The 23177-nt window shown below is 29.4% G+C and overlaps 1 long non-coding RNA gene across 1 annotated transcript; it reads left to right on the plus strand.

Annotated features, from left to right (window-relative positions):
- Positions 1 to 15691: 15691 nt before the first annotated feature.
- On the plus strand, positions 15692 to 18717 carry LOC149987793 (uncharacterized). The gene is made up of 2 exons (XR_016506217.1): positions 15692 to 16275; positions 16396 to 18717. It is a non-coding gene; the product is annotated as an uncharacterized LOC149987793 (long non-coding RNA).
- The last annotated feature ends 4460 nt before the right edge of the window (positions 18718 to 23177 follow it).

Here is a 23177-nt window from a genome sequence, read left to right on the forward strand (position 1 = left end):
TGTGTGTAATGTTAGATCATTTTAAACTAAACTATTGTATCTTTCATATATATATATATATATATATATATATAAACATATTTTATTTTATTTTATTGTAATAATGCAATATTTTAAATAAAGATAATAAATTCTATAGTTTACAAAGTAAGCACTTTCATAAGTATGATTCAAAATGAATGCTTATAACGAAGTAACATTTTAAAGAGTCTATTAAATAAAACTTGTATTTTGCTACATGAATGTAGTCACTAATATTTAAGTTCGCAAAATATTCTAATATTTTCTTCTAAGCAAATTAAAGTATATATGTTTTCTTATTTTTGTATAATTTCAAATGATATAATCAAATATTATTTTGTAATAATATTTTGCATAAATTTGGTTATTATACTTAAAAAGTTTATGTAAATTTAACACTTATTTCTAAATTTGATATTATAAAAAATTAATATTGTAATGATGTGTTAAGTTATAATTTTCTTTATAAATTTATTCTTCTTTTATTAAGTTAATATCATTAGTTAAATATATTTTTATATTTTAATTTGAATTTAATTATTTTCCATTAATATAATTTTATATATTTTTTGATTATTTCATTTATTTATTTATCTTAAATCTAAATGTCATAAGTATTATCTTTGAATATTTCTTAATATTATATTATATTTTTAACATCTTTTTGTATAAAATATTATTTATTTGTATAGATTAAGTTTATTTATTTAAGTATTTGTTAATATTTATTGTAATGAAAAAATTAAGAAATACAAAAAGTATGCTTTCAAATGAGTGCTTATGGTGGGTGTAATATAGTGAATAGTCAATAAAAAAAACTCTTGTATTTTTTCACATAAATAATCAGTCATCTATATTTAAAATTTTAAAGTATTTCTATAACTCCTTTGAGTAAAGAGAATCATATTTCCTTTTATTGTATTATTCATAATTGTTTTAGAAGGTCTTTATTTAGACTTAGATAAGATCATAGTTACTATTAAATATATATTTAGATTTATATGTATATATATTGGAAATAAATAGGATTTTTTTTAAAAATATCTATCTATATCTATATATATTAATAATTTAAATTATTAATAAATTCAAAGTATTAAAAAAATAAATTAGTATAGAATTATTTTAATTTATTTTAAAGAAAATAAAAGGAATAAAAATCTATATATTAAAATTTTATTATAAATATTTAAAATTATATATATATATATATATATATATATATATATAGCTCAAGCTACAAGTTTCTATACTCAATCCAAATTTCTATACTCATACCTATTATGTCTATACATACATCCAAGGTCTTTGATTGGCTGATTTAAAGTTCTTTTTTCTTATCTCAAGGTATGTTCTAATTTCCTCTTCTCTTTATTTGATCCACTATAAATCCCAAACCACTTTCTTCTCTTTTTTGTTTAGACCTAGACTCAAATTCCCTCTTCCACCAAAACAAAAAAAAAAGAAAAAGAAAAAAAAGATTGAAACTTGCACATGACAAAAGATGAAGTGGAGTTTGTGGTTAGTTTTTGTGATGGGTGTGAAATTGGTGCATGATAACATGAGGAGGAAGAAGGTGTTTTGGAGCACCAGATAGCTTGTTGCATATAGTCAAGAGAATTATTTTTTAAACGTGTTTTGTAAAGAGAGAAAATGAGAGATGGCAGGGTTTTATGGTGATGATTGCAAAAGAATGCATTAATTTTTTGCCCTAGCAAGAGGATTTCAAGGGAGCAACAATATTGTATTGAAGTGGAATAAATTGAGCTATATTGAAAAGTAAAGAGCCAAAACAAGGAAGAAAGAAAAGAGATTGGAGACCTGTTTCAAGCTAAGTAAGAAGAAGAGGATAGGATTGAGACATATATATAAAAAAAAGAAGCAAGGAAAGAAGTTCAAGCCTTGTGCCTTGACAACAAAGAAGTAATTTGCAACAACTAATCAAAGCCCTTAAGTGTATATATAAATATAATGGATGTATGTATAACAACTTGGGATGTGCTTGTCGCTTGAGATTATATATAAATTCATAAGAAGTGGATTCTATAATTATATTGGAAATATTTTAAAGTAATAAATATAAAAAATTAAATTATTTTTCTTATAAGACTACTATTTTTTTTAAAAAAATAAGTCAACTATTAATATTTAAAACATAGTGATTTAAAAATATTTTTAATTCTTAATTTTCTTAAATATATATATTTTATGAATTCTTATCAATAAATTATCATTAAGAAAGTAAAATTTATTTTATTTTTAAATAATTCATCTATTTTAGTTACTTTTATGAATTATAAAAATATAAGAATATAAATTTTTAATTTTTAATTTTTAAAATAATTATATTCATATTATTTATTTAAAAATACTTTTATTTCTTAGATATTTATTATATAATTATAAAAATATCTTGATATAATAATATAAATTATAAATAATATATCTATGCAATAATATTTGAATTCAAATATTAAGAATTTAAGCTATCTAATTATTTGCAAAATATTTGTTAATTATTAATAATAACCTAAATCAAGCATTGTTAAAGAAAAAAATTACCTAATTCTTTTTAGTGATTTTATTAAGAATTTAATAATTTTTAAAGATTTATTTTTGGTATTCTTTTATAAGTATGAAATAACATAATTTTTATAATTTATTTTTGTAATTTATTTTTCTTATTTTATTTCTTCTACTTTATTTATTATATAACTTTCATATTACTTTAAAGATATTCTATCATACATAATCCATATTGGCAACGTTTTTTCTTTCAATTTTTTCTTTGACAGATATTAATATGAAATAAAAAATAATATGTGTAAAAATAAATATTATTTTAAGATATAAAATCTTAACTTTACTCCGAATCTTATATTTACTATTTTCATTGAATTTATCTTAGAAAAGTTGTTTCAAACATCATAACTTCTTTCATCTTTTAAACAATGCTTTTCAAAACCTTTAAGTTCAAGGGTGGTCTAATATATATATATATATATATATATATATGATATTATATATTGCTTTTGATAATTTATTCTTTTTGATTCTATACACATGATAATAAAATAATATTTGACTTCTTCAATACCTACTTTATTATAAAATACAAGAATAGTTTTTATATCAAGTTTTCTTTCAATATAATTATTTACTTGCTTAAATATCCAATTTAAAAACTTATGTCATCTACAATCCAAAATTAAGTATTTAGTTTTATTAATGAATTAAAATTTATTATTGCATAAAAATATTATTTTATATTAAAAAATAAATCTATGTCTTAAGTCTATCACTTAGAATAGGCATGACCATATACAATCTATTTCAAATTGGCATGACCATGTATTAAGCAAAATCTAATGTATTTTTTTATACAAAAAGATGGTATGTATGAATTTCTTCTATAAATTTTTTTAACAAATTCTTTTAATCTAAGATAATGGCTTCAAAAGTATCAATCTAAAAATCCATCTTCAACATCAAACAAATTTAGATTTTAGAATTTTAAGATTTAAAATATATGATTTTAGAATATAGAATTCAAGATTATGTAATAATTATGAATTTTTTTAGAAAAGCCAATATCTTCATATATGCTTTGTAATAAATCCAACAAATATAAAAAAGAGTTTCTTTAACAATCTATCTCACAATCCACATACGCTTATATATGGGACTATAATTGTTGCATTTGCACAATTCATAGGATAAGTTGACAATATACCATTTTGTTGAAATAACTTGGTTTCAAAAGGCAAACTCTATGCAACATGCATCAAGAATTTGCAAATTTGACAATTAATCTTGTTTGTAATATTTAATCAATTATTTGGCCCTTTGCAACCTTGCTATCCATTACTTGCCTCTACTTCTTAAAAAATACTTATTTAATCTATTTAATATATAGGTATCATTGTAGTATTGCATCAAACTGATTTTTTTAAAATAATGTCATATATTTGACTTTAATATTAATACAATGATGAGATTATCAAGTTGTCAACTCATGTTTTGATTTAGAAGGATATACTTCACAATTTTCATATGAATTCTATAACATTAATTGTGTTGGCATATCTATGGTAATACATCTAGCTTATTTTTGCCACATCAACTTCAATTGGCTTTTGTATCCTACCAAATTATTTTTTACATATTTGATTATCCTCTGGTTTTTGGTGTATATAGTCTTAGATCTTTTACATTCAATGTTAATTTTTTTTATAGTATCAGCTTCTAATATGGAGCACATTATTTTATATTAATTAAAATGCTTATTTTTAGGTAATTTAGACAACAAATGCTCTATTCATACTTTCTTTGTTTAGAACTAATACAAAAAATATGGAGCTTTATTTTATTTTATTTATTTATTTTAAATAAAAATAATCTTCAATAATGGCTCTCATAAAAGATTTATATTTTATATAAATTTTATCAATTACTATTATATTTAGCCAAATTACATTCATATTTTGAAACATGGAATATATTATGAAATATATTATCATTTGTTCTTGAGTACTATCTTTATCAATATTATTGAGCATTAAAAAAATATTCTTTTATAATCCTACTATATTAGAGCATATTCTAATATGTAATAGTATATTTTATTAATTGGTCTTATATGTTAAGTCTATAATTTATGATAAGTTTGGCATAATATTTTTTGTTCTTTCAAGCATTTTATTTATTTATATCACTAATACAAATGGTTGCTCCTTTGCTATTAGATTATTTAGATCATATTTAACTTGTACCACAAGCTATTAATACATGCAACATGTGATTAATTTATTGGCCAAATGTTCAAACTGCCAATCGCTTATTGATATGTATAAATGTGAAATTATATCTATTAAGCTTCTAAAAAGCTTTACTATAAGATATTATCAAATAAATCTATTTTTATCTACTTCTATATATTCATATTATCTAAATAATTATTAAAATAAATATGTATATTTATGATATTACTCCCTTTTTTAGGAGCAAGTTCCACAAAGAGTGGTGATTACATGTTGATGAAGTCCAAGATGCCATGAATAGTATTTGCCACATAGTTTGATCTTTATTTCTTTTAAAGGTAGTTGATAGGTCCTCTCAGCCATTGATATTTCAATCTAGGGTAAAAAGTCCATCTTGATATTTGATTGTTGTTAAACTCTTCATAACTTCTTTCAAATAAAACATTTGTAACACCATGAAGTATTGTTCCTACTTTCATTATGATCACCAAACATTGAGAGTTTGTATGAAGGTCGTAATATCAAATACATTGAATCTCACTATCTATTAGAAAAAAAATGTGTTGTTTTTGAGGATCTTCATTTCTATTATGTCATCTTGAAGGTTGAAAAAATTACAATGTTTCATTCAGTAAGTCAATAAAGAATAGCTATTAAGTTGAATTTGCTGATTGTTGATTCTTCATCTTTTTAATGTCACAAATATACATAAACTACAAATAAAGATAGATGATAGAATAAAAGCTTCCATACCTCTTCTTTCTTTTATAGCAAAGATTTTCTATTTTTTATCTTGGTTTTGATAGACGTTGATGAAAATCATCAACATTTTTTTATTATATTTACAAGTTTCTTGGCTTCCGTGTGTATTTATTAATATTATATCTATTCAATAAATAAGATATTCCAACCTATTTTGGCATTGCTTTGAGTCTAAGATTTCTTCCACTTTGAATTCTTCATTATTATCTACTTTTATAGGAAGAAGTGGCATTTATCTTCTTTCCAAAATATTTATTGTATTATATGGCTCAAGAAGAGATATGTAGAATATAAGATAGATCTTCGTAGGCTTTGATTGATATAATCAATATGTAACTGAATTGATTTGTTCATAAATAAAAAATCATCCAAGCATATGATAATTCAACTTGTCACAAAGGTGGATAGTCTTGATATTTAGACAAAGTAATCATATCTTATTGCCAACATAGAATTAAGATTATTCCTGGCAATAGACATTTACATTAATTTTTTATTATACTTAACCTTTTTTTTTATGTCTTTATTGTTGTATGTAGTTGAAATAAATGATTTGTTAAATCTTTTGCCATAAGATTATCAACTTTTGAAAAATAAAAACATCAAGTTATGAATGATAGTTATAATTGATGAAGAAAGTTTTTTGTTGAATAGAAGATTGTAATATGTTATTATAAGTAAATTTTACCAATGACAAAAGAATTGTCTAATGATCTTATTAGTAGTTGATAGTATACCTCAAATAGTCTACTCCAAAACTTAGTTTACATGCTCTATTTGTCCATGAATTTGGAAATGAAAAGCCAAAGATATTTTTATGTCCACTTTTAAAATTTTAAAAAGAAATTTTTCAAAAACTTGATACAAATTGAATTTTTTTATGTAATATAATATCTTTAGATAATCGATGATAGTGTTAGATATTATTAAATAAGAATTTAGTTATTTTTTTTACATGTGATAGATTTTGTATATGATATAAAATATGTAATTTCGGTAAAATAATCTACTAATACAAATATAGAATCATAAAAACTTGAGATTGAAAGATCTATAATAAAATCTATAAGAACAAAAGACCATGGTTGTTTTAGAATAAGTAATGGTTGAAAAAGTCCACAAGAATAATAAAATAGAATTTTTGATTTTAAATAAATATCACATGATTGTACAAAGTCTTTGATTGCCTTCTATATTTAAGGCCACCAAATATCTTTAGATATTAACTCCAAAGACTTACTATATTAAAATATATGGTTGTTAGAGAATTATGATGAGCTTAAAGAGCATATAATCATGCTTGAATTTTGGAATATATAATTTTTTAATATATATATATATATATATATATATTCTTAAATTTGAATAAGAAGTTGAAAAGATATATTTTATTAAACTTGCTAAAAAAGATTAAATCAAAGGTCAATATTGATTTTATTATTTAAAAATAAAAGTACTTTGATTTCAAGAAAATTATTCTTTGTTAATTAAATATTGTATCTTTTTCTTCTTGTATGAAATAAAAATATCAAGAAAGAATATTTGATAAACATTATTATTTTCTGGATCTATAAGTGATTTTGAAATCAAATCTTGATACAGACATGCTACCATAAAATACTTAAAGTTTTTTTAATCCATATTTACAATGACTAGATTAAAAATATCTTTTAAATAATGATACCATTTTAAAAATAAATCCATGATTAGAAGAGATTTTTTTATTGTAGATCTTACAATTGATGTCAATTATTAAAAATTTTCTAAAATTGAAAACTATTAGGTAGAACTTATCATCTACTTCCATTTATATTAACACTACATCCATAACAAAGTCTAAGATGTTTATTTTTATAAAGATTGCCTCAAAAAAATTAATGCAATATAAGATTGGTGGAGAAATAAATATTGTCTTTAAAACTTCAGAAGATGTTTCAACTTATTTTCTCCACTCAAGTTTGTCTTTACATGTCAAACATATAAGATGAGCCGCAACTTGAGATTTTTTTTTGATGAAGATCCAATAATAATTGACAAATTTCAAAAAATATTATACACCTCTAGCTGATTTTAAAACCTTTTAATCCATGATTGTCTAAATCTTTTTAGGATCCATCATAAAACCATTATTTGAAATGATATATCTTAAAAAGTCAACTTAAGTGGTATAAAATATATACTTTTTTATTTTGGCATATAATCCAACATTTCTAATTTTTTATAATACATGACAAATATGAGATTCATGCTCTTCTATATTCTTAGAATAAATTAAAAATTTGTTTAAATAAATAAAAAAAAATCATCAAGAAATTGTCAAAAAATATTATACATTAGTTATTGAAAAGTAATTGGTGCATTTGTAAGTCCAAAAGATATGACATTATATTTGAAATGCTCTTATCTAGTTTGAAATATAGTCTTTCAATCATTTTTTTTTTTTTTTTTTTTTTTTTGATGCATATCAATTTTATACTATTTTTAGATATATTTTTATATAGATCTTTACTTTATTGAATTGATTAAAAAATTCTAAAATCAAAGGTAAAGGATATCTATTTTTGATGGTGATTTTGTTGAGTCTTTTATAGTCTACATACAATTGCAATGATTAATCTTTTTTCTTCAAAAATAAGATAAGAGCTCCTATTAAAGATTTTATATGACATATAAAGTTCTTAGTCAAGTTTTTGTTAATATATTCTTTGAATAGAATCAACTTATTTTGTAATAAGTTGAAGATTAGTCTAAAAGGCGATTGAGCTCTTTCTTAAAGTTCAATTCAACAATCATACATATAATGCTTTAAAAAATATTGTCACTTTGTTTTTCAAAAACATCTTAATAATCTTAATACTGACTTGAAATGCCAGTTGTAGTCTTTTTACTATCAGAAATAGATATGATATATATAACAAAATGTGACTTTTCTTTTGAAGCATGTATGAAAGTTCTTGTACCTACCAATAAAGATTTGTTTGTATTGGACTTATGAGTTTGTACATGACTAAAAAAATCTTGGATTAAACCATAGAAACAATTAAGGTTACAAAATATCTAATCTATTTGAAGATTATACTTTTATAGCCATAATAATCTTAAAATAATTGAATTAAAAGAAAATCTAATCACATTAAATATTATTAAGCTATTATGATCATTAGTTTCTATTTCTAAAAGAATAGTTTCATAGATGACATCTCCAAAAGATAATAAATGACTAGCCATTATTTCTACATATATGAATTTGATTTTCTTGATTAAAGATCTTTCTTATTTTTTGGCAAAATCTTTATTTATAAAATAAGTTGAGATTTTTTAATTTAACAAGGCAAAGACTTTATAATTTTTTGATCCTATACAAACTTCTATTATAAAAGAAGAAGAGAATAAGACCTTTATTAGATATTGTACAAAATTTAAGTTGTATAGTTCTTATTGTAGTTAAAAAAATACATTTTTCAATATATCATCTTTTTTAGCAACCATACTCCTTATTTTGTAATTATATTGCTTCTTTAGATAATGTTAAGTGATGTGCTTAGATTTTCTATAATACAAGCACAAACCTTTTTAACAATGTTTAGTCTTTTTTTACTTAGTAAGAAGTTTGAAATATATCATGTCAATTTGTATAAGTTTTAAGTTGGATAAATATGCTTCAAAAACTTAGACGATTTTTCCATGACTTGACTTGTACCTCTTCAACTAAATCTTTATTTTTGGCATCTTTCAAAGAATCAATTGTCACATACAATAGCTATAGCTATAAATTCTTCTAATAAAAATGCTCATATTGTCGTCAATAATAAATCTTTGATGTTATCTTTTAACCCATATCAAAATTCTTTGATAAGGGCTTTGTTATTTCAATCTAAATTGCAAGAAAGGTTTTGGAATTCAATTGTATGTATGGTAGCTGAATATGATCTTTATTGTAAAATTATAAGTTTGATTTTTACGACCATTTTTCAATCACATTCTCTAAATGTGGTTGTAAATAATTCCAATAATGAATTCAAATCATAGAATAGTCATGAATTCTTTTCTATCAAAGTTGCAAATCAAAAAAGAGCATCTTTAGATAAAAGTGCACCATGAATTTGACTTAAGTAAATCCATCAAGGTATTGGAAAGTATACAATCTTAAATAGAGCTTCAATTATACTAGAAACCCTTGAAACTTTGATGTTATTCCATCAAACTTCTCTGACATACTTATCCTTGCTTCCCTCATACTTGTAATAGTAAAGATGCTTGGATTCAATTGTAAACTTAATCTACTTGCTTCTTTTAATTGCACAACTTCTTGGTATAGACTTTAAACTTCATTGTTGGCTTCTTTGATGGGCATAGAAATAATATATCTATAATTCATGTTGAAAATATATGATATTTCTATCTTAAGAGTATTGACAATCTTATGAAGATCTACAATAAGTACAAATCTATTTTCACTTTTGCCTATAATAACATCCACAATTTTTTCTTCCTTACATAAGTCAAGAAAATTCAAAAGTCAAATTAGATAAAGATAATTTATAACTTTTAAATTAAAATAAAATTTTCTACAAAGAAGGATAATATCTCTTATTTTTTAAAAAAATAATATTATAAATTTGAATATCAATTTAAAGGTAGATAGTCTACAACCTTCAAAATATAATAATAGAAATAATATAATTTACTTACTTTTAATATAAAAAATCAATAAGTTAATATTCTTGTCAAATTATCAAAGATATGAATCTCAAACACATAAAAATTCAATACATTCTTGTGTCACTTAGAAAAAGTACATATTTATTCAAAATTAATATAGTATTAAAATTAAAATGGCTACTGCCAAAGACATGAAGACTAGAAAGTCTTGAAATAAGATTAAAGACTAGAAAGATATTAACAAGGGTGAAGTAGTCTTTATTCTTGCCTCTATATATACTATCTAATTAGAAGCTATATGACAATGTTCTATAGAATCTCCAACACGTTGTTATGTAGTAATATGATTATATAGTGAAAAATGAAAACATGGATGTTGTTATAGAAGAGCTTAGTATGAAGATGTGGTAGAAAAACAAGGATAAATGATAGGAAGGTAATAAAAAAATTTAGCCTTAATACTACCTTTTAGAGAAGGGACTTCTATTTGCTTTGTAGAAGCATAAATGCCTCAAATTAAAGTAATTAAAATAATTTGTTAATATAAATATTTTGAGAAGGAAGTTACCAATAGTTTCAAGCAAAAATAACTTCAAATTACCAAATATTGATACTTGGAGAGGATCAATTGTCAATCTGGATCAAAATCAAACCTTAAGGCACAAAAATGCATATCTATGGCAATTCTAAGATTTTTTGTTAGATTGAAGAGTGGAATTTCAAAGCAAACTTAAAAAGAGATTTTTAAGAATTGGATTTATATCAATTAATTTAATATTCAATTTTGGAGAGATTTTCAAAATTGACAATGTTCTTGGTTGGATTAGATTTTAAAAAATAAAATTATGTTTAGAAAATTAAGGATTTCTTGAGTTCGGCAATGTTTGTACAAGTGAATTTTGGATATTGTGTTGATGTTCTAGTTGTTAATTTGTGTGAAAATTTTGAGGTCAATCAAATAGTTAGATCAAAGTGTGTAAAGGTTTTTGTGGATAGAGGTCTCCGAAATTGGAATTTGAGGGTTAGTGAGTAATTTTAAGATTTTTAGGAATTTGTTGATTAGATTGAAGTGAATTTTTTTTGCATAGAGACTAGACTTAATTTTCCATAGTTTAAGTATGCTTTAGAGGCAATTCAACAATTCAAGAAGGAGATATTGGCACTAGAAGTTTAACATTCAGATTGGAGTAAGAGGCCGGCCAACATCCAAGCGGAATTGAGGTTTGGTCTTCTATTTGGTATGTTCAATCTTCTTCAAATTTTGTATGCTTGTTGCCAACTTAGCCATTGAAAGATGTGTAAAATCTTAAGTAAGATCAAGGATATAATCAATAGATATTGAGATTCTAAACTGCCCTAGGATTAAGTTAATTTGATTAAGATTTGATTAGGATTTAATATTTGTTTAGGATCTAATTAGAATTGACTTAGGATTTAAGTAAGGACTATTAGAATTTTAAGTAGGATTAAATTAAGATTTGGTTGGAATTCATTTAAGATATATTTTGGATTTTACTTCAATACTTCCTTTGAAATTCTTTAGGATTTCTTCATGCTTCTTTTATAATTTTTTTGAGGTTCTTTGGATTTGATTAAAGCTTGATTAGCATTATTAAGGTTTAAATGGATTTATTTAGGACTATATTAAAATTAGAATCTTGTTGTTACAATACTCCTTCTACCTTCTACAACGAAGTGCTCAGTACATTTTTAAGCAAGGCTTCATGTAATACGACAATACGTCCAAATTATAAGACATATGTCTTTACTTGCAAAGTAAGATTCTTTTATATGGGCCACATGTTTAGTTTGTACCACAAGCTACCAATACGTGCAACATGTGACTAATTTATTGGCCAAGTATTCAAACTACCAATCACCTATTGACATGTATAAAGGTGAAATTACATTTATGAAGCTTCTAAGAAGCTATAATTCAAGATATTATCAAATTAATCTACTTTTAACTTCTACTTATTCATATTATCTAAATAATTATTAGAGTAAATATATGTTTTCATGATATCCTTTCAAATTAAAATATCTTAAAAGAGTTTTTGCCTTTATAACATGAGATCTTCCATCATAATGCCAATTCTAAACTATTAAATTTTGTTTTTTAAAATACAAAATAATAAAGTTTGGATATTTTTTATTAAATAATTGGTATTTACTATTAAGCAACTTAAGTATTTTAAAATATTTTTTTAAGGTTTCCTACTTTTTCCAACCATTTTGGCCACCTATTTTTCCTTGGTGGTAAAAAATGGTCACCAACTATTTACATTTCTAATTATGCTATCCAATTTTCACTTGAGCTACTCACTTTTGTGGTAGACCACCCATTCCGAGCCGCTGGGGTCCTGCCGCCGGAGGGTGGCCTCCTCCCGTGCGGGAGCCTGGCGAGCTCCCCACACTCCGACTGGGGGGCCGCCTGCCCCGCGCTCCACTGCCCACGTCGCCAGGTTCCCCGAGGTCCTCTGCCCAGCTGGATCTGTATTACGCTATCTTCTACAGCCGCAATCGATCCCATAGCCTGATAATGCGTGTTGCCGGTATGCTTTCCGCAGTTCTGTTATCCCTAAGCAACCTACAACGGGTCAGGACAGTACCTACTTCAATTTTCTTTGTGCTTGAAGATGCCGAATTCTCATTATTGATGTTTCTTTTGCCTTTCAGCGTGACTCTGGTCCAAGAAAAAGTTCGGTATTTAAAGATCTCCATCTCACACTTTTTGATGACGAGTCTGTCACCAAAAATGATCCTGAAGAGGGAGTTGACGAGTTAAGACATCTGTGAAGATAGCCCAGTCATGTGAAAGTGCCTTCAAATGCTAACGGACCGTCAGACAGAGAGAACGACCTGCGTCGCGATATGCCGAAGAGAAAGGGTTCAAACTCCAACCCCACACACTGTACTATAGCAGTCTTTTCGTATAGTGGGTTCAATGGGGTGTAGATGGATGCTGAAAGAAGAATCAAGTGAGATTGTGTCGCACTAGTGAGATAAGGGTATTAGAAGTTGATATGGTTAAAGGTCCCTACATAACTGCTTTTAAGGTAGTGAATACTCAGTGTACTGGATCCAGGCATCACTGGCAGTCCAAATCACAACTGCAATGACAAGGATGAGAGACAGTGCGTAAGACTTGAGTATGAGCGACAGAACCTCGTAAGAACCCAGCACTTGCCACCCCATATTGATTCTCGTCATCGGGAGAAAAATAAAACGATGTGTCCCTACCTAATAAGATAGGAACGCTGGCTATGCTTGTATTGAGAACACTAAGATTAGCCCCTGCTACACAACTCGCAACGAAGGTATTTGCACTGAAATGATTCTAGAGTCCTTTACTAAGCTCTCTCACGCAACCCACTCACATTGACTTCCTCGACCTTCAACTTCAAAGAGGCCACCTCAAACCTTTTGAGATCATCCTTCACTTAGGAAGGGTGCAGAATTTCCTCTCACTCGGCGACAAAACTCTTGCCAACTGCAGAAATCCCCCGACACTAAACCACAGAACTCGTACTCCTAAAGACACGTATAGTGCAATTCAAGAGAAGGCGTACTAGCAACGATCGAGACAAGAAGAGTGCAATCGGAGCGACCTCAATAAGCGTGCGGATCCTGCGAGCTTCAGTCTCACTACATCAAATGTGCACAGGAGCAATGAGGGAGACGGTCCGGCATTCGATTACAGTGACAAGCCTGAGCGGTAAGAATTAGTGTTGAGGTTGGAGTAGATCAGTCGGCCGAGTACAGATCCACCCCACGGAGCCGCTGTGCTGCAAGCTTTGCCCCACCAGCCAGACATCCTCAGAGACGATGAATCTGGTCGAACCTGGTCCCCACGGCGAAGAACCGGTGAATACACGTCGGTGCAAACTTTGGGACCCATTGTCGCAAGCTGGTCGAAGGAGTTGATCCGTTCCGAGGGGGTGGAGCCTCCTTGACTGCCTCCCTCCAACCTCTCACCAGGCTACAACTTCAGATCTCTTCGACGACAGAAAACTCATTCCCCACGAACTGTTACACACACATGATCTAATCTGATTTGATACGACCCGATCTAATCGATCACAGGCAAGCTCGGATCTCAACCTCACGCCCGAAGCCACTGCATTCATTTGTGTGGCCAGTTTCCTAGTGAGGATGTTCACATCTTTGACATGGTTTTCACTTCTTCTTCTTCTGCTTCTTCTTTTAAGATTCTGAGCGTGTGCTTTGCTCTCTTTTCTAAGGACATGGTTGCAATGTTGGGGAAACAGCATTGAAGATCCTTCGTTTGTTTGTGAATTTGATGTTGTTAAGCTGAGATTCTGTTGGTTGGAATGGTGAATTTTTAGAGTGGCTAGTAGAGTTAATGAAAAAGAAGTTTATTTAGACTTAACAGGTTGTTTAGAATGTTTTCTTTTTCAAATAGGAAGTCTAGATTTTGGAAGTGGAGAGGGAGTTATTACACATACAAAGGGAAATATTGTTAAATGTTTATAAAGGTTGTTTTATTGTATGTATTGTTATAGTTTAACAATACATTACAGAATAAGAGAAGTAGAATCAAGATTGAACATGGTTTTTGAAAAAAAATGTGTGTGTTTAGTATATTTAATCAAAAAAAATAAAATTTTGTTAAAAAGATCTAAAGCACTGATAGAAATAACAAGTTCAATTATGTAACATCAAAAAAGTAAAATAAAATCTTAAAATTTGTTATTACATTACAATACTATATGAATCTATAATGTGAACATCAAATTTAGTAATATTTTTTCAATGATTTTCATTTAAAAGATAAACATGTCCATATTATATAATTTGAATGAATTATATAAAAGTTTTTAATAAATTGCACCAAAATCCAAATTTCATCAGATTGATTAAGTTAATTTCAAAATCCATCAATATCCACATATTGCCATCTAGTTTTAAAATTCTAAATTTTAAAAATAATTAAGATTCCTTGGTTTCAAACTATTCAAAAATAAATAATGAAACAAATAAAAACATTTATCTTCTTATATAAAATATATTAGAATTAAATTGATAAAATTTAAAATAATAACAAATCATTATTCAAGAAATTTAATTCATTATCAAATGGATATATATTTAATATGCAAATATAGAAATTTATTTTTTAAAATATAATTAGATTGTAAAATATATATATATATATATATATAGAAGAATGTCAAACACACTCAAGATGTTATTAAATCATCCTATCCATGATGAAGAATATGATAAACATGATGAATGTGGTTGGTTTTCATTGAATTTGGATCCAATAGTGGAGTAATGAATCTACAGGACATTTTTTTTTTTTTTTTTTTTTTTTTTTCATGATGGGTGGATTAATTTAGTAAAATTTGGTTTTATTTAACATTTCCATATATATATATATATATATATATATATATTCATACAAACACACAAATCTATATATATATATATATATATATTCATACAAACACACAAATCTATTTGGAGTGACGTTAAACTACCATAAAACTATACACTGGTATTCTAAGATTGATGGTTTAATCCCAATTGTAAAAACCCTAATTTAGTGGTTGCTAGCACAAAGAACTTCCTCCCTGATATTCTATAATTAGATGTCATGCATAATAGAATACTAGAGAGCAAATATCTTTGGATCTCCTCCGCCACCTCGGATCTAACGCCCCATTCCGCCCATGCCTCCCTTAGACCCGAACCTCCACTATTGCGAACCTCGCTATTGCTCTCTTTGATGTAATTCGACGGAATCCAACTTGCTTCGTTGTTCATGCATCTCATCTCGACTGTACCATTTGGTAGTGCGACCAGGGAACTAACTCCAGTCCCAGGGAGCTCTTCTCTGCGCTGTCACGCTACCGAAACCCCCAGCAATATCTTGCATGTCATGTCAGCGAATTCAGTGCGTTCGGCGAATCTGGTCTCATGACCCTTCCTCCGGGGACCCTCTCTCTCTCCAACTCTGCCCATAATCTGCGACGGTTTTTTCGCTGAACGGACAATCATGTGGGTAATAGTTCTCGAATGCATGAGCAACGAGGCGCGCAAGGTTCGTGTGACAACTCGTGGGTTTTGATGAGCTGCTGAATCGTTTCTACTTTGGCGACATTTTGTTGTTGGAGGTTGAAGGGAAACTGATTCTGGTTTAATGTCTGCAACCTAGGTACAGAGGTATTGATTCCAAGCAAGTTGCCTGCCTGGCTGACGATCAAGTACCACCCACATGTAGTCTCACTTGATTTTTGCCGCCCATCTGGTTTACCTGCGTTCCAGCTCGGCTATTTGAGTCTTCAGTGAAGGTCGAGTGGATGTGGGAAACTTGGATGTAAAATTTTGGCAAACTGTTTTATGGCAGGACTGAAGAGCCATCACGCCAGATTACAGAAAAAGAACAAATTTGAAAACCTGAGAACGGGACTTTTTCGATGAGTTCAAAAGGAAGCTCAGTAGGGACAGATAGCAGCTAATTCGACATCACACTGTCGGTGAAGTTGGCTGTAAAATATATCTTACATAAAGGAGTTTGCTGCGTAGCAGCATTTACTTCACATCAATTCTAGTCACTTACATGTGCCACATCTTATCACCTCAAATTATGCTTCAAAAACTCTGGAGGAGAGCAGCTTCAAACAAGCATTAAGACAGCAGTTTCATTCACACCAGGAAGACTCGATTAATGAAAAAGACGATACGAATACCACCGAACACCAAAAACTCATTAACCATACTATGGCGATCCCAACTCTTGCCAATACAATATCGGTTGGATGATTTGAAAACAGACACCGTTTTGGTTAATATTTTCGTCGAATACAGGAGAGATATGTCAACGATTCTCCACAATGATGCGGCAAATAATTCCACATGAATGGTAGGGCAAGACCATTTCGAAACTCTAAGCACACCTAATCTGTGTTCCTACAGTGGAAAGAGTGGTACATCTATTTGAATTTAATGCTCAAGATCATGTGTATGGACGATGATGGCAACGGGGTCTTTCAACCACAAAATGATCATCATTTGAAGAACAGATTACGGCAATCAGAACACCTCCCTGTTCATGATCACAAATATTTTGAAGAAGAACGCATACTTGTGAAGAACCCATCTCCATTCTGAGCTCTCAAGTTTTGGTCGACTGTGGCGGGAATATGTTCCTTCGCTCGGAATCGTTGGCGGGGGAGCATCTCGCTGTTAAGTAACATTGGGGTTCCTGTTTGGAAGCCAAAATATTGAGAAAACTCCTTTGCCCTGTGACTGGGAATTCGGAATCGGTGACCCGCTCTTCATGTATTGTTGTCATTCTCACTTGCAATCCGCAATAATCAGGCCATATGCGGTAGACATGGGCCATCTCGGTAGTTGTAATGACAACTACCGAATCCAAAACCCAGTTTTGTATTGCGCGAAGTGCCAGATCATGTGTGATTCTTTTGCTTGCGTCCTCTTTCTCAGCAGTGTGGCATCGCGAAAACCCGACTTCAATTAATTTGATCTCGGAGAAGGTGGCTCCCATAGAAATTTTACAGCGGTGAAGGTTGCGATGCGCAAATCTCGGGATGTGGAGGGAGATATGAATCCTGCTTTCTTTGCATATCACTCGGACATGCAGAGGATGGCTTGGAGTGAGTGATCGTGTACCAGTCGACGGATACAGAGCAGCTGAAAAGTCCGCAGCTGAAGGGCACTATAAGTGAAGTCATAGAGTCGGGCAGGAAGGGAGTGGCACTTAAAGTTGTATAAAAAAGCCTAAGCCTCGACTTCATTTCGAGGATTGAAGGTCCCGTCTCCATCAGTCTAGGCGTACGATTGGACAAGCAAACAGCCGGGGTATCTGCTCCTAGGTTTATAAAACCCGAAAAGGTCAATAACTGAGTGATGCGTTAACGAGGGCAAGAATAAAGACTACTTCAAAAAGCCAACCTGCTGAAGTCGAGGTAGTGGAAGGTGTATTTCGAGCGGATTGGAGACATAGAATAAAATTCTGCGTACTGAGTCCAAGCATCGCCAACTGCGAATGACAAGACTACTGCAAGGAAGAAGAGAGACACGACATACGCCTTGATTAGCAAAACAGGAATCTCATTCTTCGACTCGAACCCACGCACCAGAAGCTCCATCGTATCAATCCCAACCCTCGACAACGGGGAATGCTCTGTTCTTCAGGTGGGTCACACACCAACAATGGCAAACAACTTGCGGACAAAAATCGCTGGATTCAAAAGTAGACAGGACGACAACGCTCGACCTCTCTTAACTCACTCACTCTCACACTCGCACTTCAAAGGTGGTCCGTAAGGAAGTGAATGAACCCTGAGAATAAGAAGCAAGCGGCTCTGATGAAGCGGGAAGAGAAAACCCTGGTGGCTCGGGTGCCGAGCAACTTGATCGACGAACTGTATAACCGAAGACTGAGGGTTTGGTGCAAGTGGGTCGGATCCTGGGGAGCCATCAATTCTTCTCCCTCATCATGTTGACAAATCATCGAGTCCTATATTTACAATTCTCTGACATTGGATGCTGACGTCAATTAGTTCTTTTCCTGGAATGCACTGCAACTGGACCCACCTTGTACGGGATGCGACACCAAACAACTCGCTTTCGTCTGGTGCAAATTTCTGTTTGATTTGAATACCATGTTGGAAATACAGTCTACGCCCCTATCCGCTTGCCGATATCACAATCTGTGACAATAGTCACCTGCAGTACTTTGCTCGTTGAAGTTTATGACACCCATTCCTCTAAGAACTGACCATACCTTTCAGGAGGCGCCCTGGAAACGCGGCTGCTGATTCTTGACCCTGGAGTGGGGGGGGGGGTGTTTCCAAATCAATTTCTCATTTTGTAACATGTAAGAATACATGTAGATACAGACGTACACGCAATTGTGCCTACAAATGCACACAATTCTAATGCTCAGGTTTCGGAGACTCAATCATCTTGCTTTTAATTGCTATTGCTTCAACTTGAAAGGTATGAAGCTATAGGTGTTAGAAAAAGCAGTTAACTTAAATTGACGGCTTTCAAAACAAAACGATTATATTCATATGAATGGATGCACTTGCCTCAATGGCATAAAGCTTCATGTATCAAACACATTTTGAATATATATACACAATATATGCTTTATTTACTTGTATAGAACTTATATTACATTTATTAATCCTATATACCTAAGTTGTAATATGGTATCAAAGTTTATTTTTTGAGAACTTTTTGTAGAAATTCTTGAAAAGAAGTAAATAAGCTTATCAAAAACATGAAAGAGGCTGTATTGAAGACATTCTTCATAGAAATTAAGGCACCAATAATCCTTTTTTCTACATAACATGGCTGCAAATAGCCTTACAACCAATGATTAGCCAAAATTTAATGGCACTTGGTACATAGTTTGGAGAAAGAAGATGCAAATGAAATTTGAAATTGAAGATATGTAAAAAACTATGTGTAGTAAAGACAAAAAACCAACACCACTTCAAGACACAAATGTTATAATGGAATCCACTCCAACAAATCAAACAATAATACTTATATGAAAAAAAAATGATCAAGTTGTTCTTGCTGCCATTTGAGATTGTTTAGATAATATTATCTTCTCCCATGTCGGAGCATGTCAATTTACAAATAAAGCATGGTTAGACCTCAAAACTTCATATTCAATAAGTGGTATAATCACTCAAGCCTACTTACAAAAGAAGTTCATAATACAAAAATATACAAGCTAGCAAATCCGTCACACAATATTTGCATGATTTCAAAACACTTCTCCAATAATGTCATTTTGCAGGAGTGATAATTCTAGTCCAAATGGAAATTTTTACCTTAATAAGATCAATGCCATTTCAATATGGCACTGTCATACAAACATTAAGAACAACTAGAACTGCCACACTTTGAATATTTATTTCATTTCTTTTTTAAGAGAAAATAGCCATGAAAGGCTCTACTTCAGAAACTCAAGCTTTCTTTGTAGGTTGCAGAATGAAAGACAAGTAGCAACCCTATCCTATATTAAAAACACTACAAGAGACTTCAAATTTAGTAAAGTCAAGTCTAAACCAAGAATTCCATGTCCACATTGCAAGAACATGGGACATTGGAGCTTTGACTATTCTAAAAACAAAAACAAAGTTATTGCAAGTATTGTTGTAATGCAACACCCATCTAAAAAATCAAAATCAAATTAAAAAATAGAAGATGTTGAAGAATATTTTCCTTCTTTGTATGCAAATCTATATTACATTCAAGCTTATTGCTCAAAAAGAAATCTCAAACTTGGTGAAATCAAAAGCAATCATTGGATTGTTGATATATGAGCCACATATCATTTATCGCATACAAGATATTATTTTCTTGACTTTGAATCTCTTTCTCTTAACAGCAATAAAATGCATCTTAGAAATAACATAATCTTCTTAATATACAATAAAAATATAACTGAAATATAATTAATAAATAGAAATATCTTTTAACTTAAAAATACCTTTTGTATACTAGATCTTCACAAAAACCTATTTTTTGCAAGAAAATATGATGAGCATAGAAGAGAATTATTTATTAAAAATCAAAAGTACTGCTTATTTGATTCCAATGACATAATATTGGCTAATTATCTTTTTGCAAACAATTTCTATCTATCAAGACTATAGTCTCCTATAATTCTTCAACTTTGGCTCATCTCATCCACATGAGCAGTATCCAATCTTTAGGCCCCTACTCAGTGGTCACTAATTTTCCTTAAGTCCTTGTAAGCTCATATGCTTTTTAGTTCATCCTTGTTACCAACCAATCTGTCTATCACTTTGATAGATTTACTATCAATTCACATGCATTTTTGCCATTATCTTCCTCTATTGACAATTCTAAGTCTAATACCACTAAATTTCCAAGTTTGCCTCTCAACATCCTTATTATCTCACACTCTATTTTCAAAAAATCAGTCTTTGGAAGTTTTGATGTCTCTAATTTAGATAATCCAACTTTATCTAATTTTAAATAATATAATCTTTATTAATGATTATTCTTGCTATATATATATATATATATATATATATATATATTATCTTTTTTGATAAAAAAAGAAAATGCTTTAAATTCTTCAAAATCTTTTATATATAACTAAGATCCAAAGTGGATTTAAAATGCATATTCTTTTATCTATTAAAGAAAGAAAATATTTTTTTTTGAATTTGACAATTACCTATCCATTCATGGTATACAACGTTAATTAACATCTTACATTCTAAGGTAAAATGGTGTTATTAAACACAAAAAAAATAAAAATAAAATAAAATAAAATTGTTAAATGCTTCATATTACATGCTTTATGATACCAACTTAACAAATCGTTATTGAAGTGAAGTTGTTACTAGTGCAACATATCTTCAAAATAAAACTCCAATCAAAGTTATTCCATATGATACAATTCTTTTTAAAAGATGGCATAAATGCAAACTTGATCTCATTCATCTTTGTATCTTTGAAAGCACATGTTTTGTAAGAATTCTTGATCTTCTTCAAGTCAAGCTCACAATAAAAACCTATAAATATAGACCTATTGGACTATAACTCTCTTAAAAAGGCTTATAAAGTCTAAAATTAATTCATTGGTGCAATACTACTCTTTCCCAATGTCACTTTTCAAAAAGATCTTTTTCTTTTCCATAAAGTAGCCTAACCTTATTTTCCTTCAAATGACTCTAATTTAATTCTACAACTCTTATTTTTCCATTCCAATGTTCCCTTTAATAGTGGAGTCTTTACCTTGGTGTTTACTGCATCTTCTATTTTTGATTTGATAGACTCTTCTAGATCTACTTTTTTTGCCTTCAATGCTCTAATTCCAACTCTCTCAATGAGTGATTTTGTTGTCTTTTGAGATGCACCTCGGCCATTGCATAATTCTATTATACTAAATGTACATTTGATGATCTACCTCAAACTATATATTCTTTTTCTCCAAAGTTATGATTAAGTGGTGCTCGACTTGCCAATGCTTGATCACAACTTCCATTATAGAGGCAAAATACATAGCTATGGCTTCTTCTGCATTTGAAGCTATTTGACTTTGCTACTTACTTCAAGACTTTTAGCAATATACCCTCCTTAGTTTTGCAACTCTAATCCTCTATGATAATCAATTTGTTCTTACTTTAGCCAATACTACAAAATTTCACAATCATACAAAATACATTGCTGTCTATTATTATTTCATCTAACAACTTGTTGAAGCAAAAAAATGTACTTTGAATATTATTCTACTATTTTGTGAGAACTAACATTTTTATAAAGGTGTTGGCAAAACCAAAGCTCGTCCATCACATACCTTTAATTTGCATGCTTGGAAGAAATTTTTTCATGTACCATGTTCAGTTTAATTGGATGTATTAGAAAAGCAACTAACTTAAAGTAATGGTTTACAAAATAAAACAGTTATATTTATATAAATAGGTGCAACTGCCTCAATAACATAAACCTTCAACTATCAAACATATTTTGAATATATATACACAATAGATGCTTTATTTACTTATATAGAACTTATGCATATTACTAATATACATTTATTAATCTTATACACATAAGTTCCAATAATAGACAAGAAACAATTGTCTAAGCTTAAGATTCTTAATATGCAGGGCTACAAGAGAATCATATTATGCAACTAAAATATAATAGATGCACAAAGTTCAAACACTGTCTAGGCTAGAATGTTATTCATTTATAAGTGGTTGTTGCAAGTTGCCTATATAATCATCAACTACAAATTTTTTCTTTTCTTTCTACAAGTGGTTGTTGCAATTTTTCCACCTTGCAATGGATGGAATCGAGTCTTCTTAAGGATCTCATTAATTTCCTATGCTGAGCCTCTACTTTCATTGGGTTGTCTCATTGGTCCACGTTCCTTTAGACTCGGAAGTAACAAAATATACAATGTAATACATCATTTTG

Source organism: Physcomitrium patens, chromosome 14 (assembly GCF_059467195.1).
Source record: "Physcomitrium patens ecotype Gransden chromosome 14, ASM5946719v1, whole genome shotgun sequence".
In the NCBI taxonomy this organism is placed as follows: Eukaryota; Viridiplantae; Streptophyta; class Bryopsida; order Funariales; family Funariaceae; genus Physcomitrium; species Physcomitrium patens.